The sequence below is a fragment of the Rhagoletis pomonella genome, unplaced genomic scaffold (genome assembly GCF_013731165.1).
Source record: "Rhagoletis pomonella isolate Grant_MI unplaced genomic scaffold, Rhpom_1.0 Rhpom_scaffold_00186, whole genome shotgun sequence".
NCBI lineage: Eukaryota > Metazoa > Arthropoda > Insecta > Diptera > Tephritidae > Rhagoletis > Rhagoletis pomonella.
In genome coordinates this window covers 10,130-11,292 of record NW_023458740.1, presented here as the reverse complement: position 1 = coordinate 11,292, position 1,163 = coordinate 10,130, and positions in this window count along the sequence as shown.

Genomic DNA, 1,163 nt, shown 5'->3' with positions numbered 1-1,163 from the left:
CGCGATCTCGACGGTGCACGTTGTACCCTGCACAATTCAACAAAGTTGAATTGCTGTGCAACTTGGACCGCAGCTATCAATATACCATGCCGACACATGAAGACGGTTATCTCCTCAATCTTGCTCTGTAGCCCGTTGCAGTTAAATTGAAGGAGCTTCATGTGGTCCGGGAGACGTGTCGTGATGTGGGGTGTAAGGGATGTGTGTGTTCTTACCGCCGTTGGCTGTGTGCGCTGCTGTGATGGTTGCCGCCCTGTGGTGGTAGCGGGAGGCGTCAAAGTTGAGGTCTGCGACCGAGCAGCGCAGCACGGGCCCTCGAAGTTCCCAGTCCAATCACGCGTGGTACGCAGACCTGAGCATGCCCTAAAGTGGCACCAGCCAAGGCAGGTGTTGCACTTGACTGATGTCACATTACGGAATATCCTGGTCTGACATACCGTGCAGATTGTGGGGGGAACCAGGAGTTGTTGGCGGCCTGTCGTGGCTGTGGTATGGTCTGTGGTGTAATTATGTTGTTGTGCTGTGGTGACTGTGTGAGGCTGCTCGGGTGGACTGAGGTTAGCCGTGGAGTCTGCTCTGTTTGAGCAACAGGGGGCCACGTACGACGTGGTCCACTGTCGATGTGTCCGTAGTCCTGAGCAGACTGTAAGGTGACTCCAACCCTCGCAGGCCCCAGTAGATAATTTCAGGTGTAAAAAGCCCTTCCAGAAGGCCTTCCTGGGAGTCAAGAGGCCTTCCACTTTACATTCCTTCTTCCTTTCTTTTTTGTATGGAGTGGGACAAATTGAAGGGCTTCTGCTTCCGCTACCCATAAAAGGGCTTCCACAAGGGCTTTTGTAGGACGCACCACTGAAGGCCTTCTTATTTCGCTACCTACAGAAGGTCTTCCAGGCGGGCTTTTGTAGAACATACCACTGAAGGCCTTCTTATTTCGCTACCTACAGAAGGGCTTCCAGATGGGCTTTTGGAATACGTACTTCAGAAGGCGTTTTGAAGCAGTTCTTCTAAAAGTGCTGCTTTAGTTAAAAAAATACATACTTCTCTAAGGTTTCAAAAGAGGTTTTATTGCAACTCAAAATGCACTTCACATTCGTTTGTAACGCTAAGGCTTATTAGCTAAAAAATATTAACTTATACAAAGTGTTGGTTGTTTTCTAATTCAG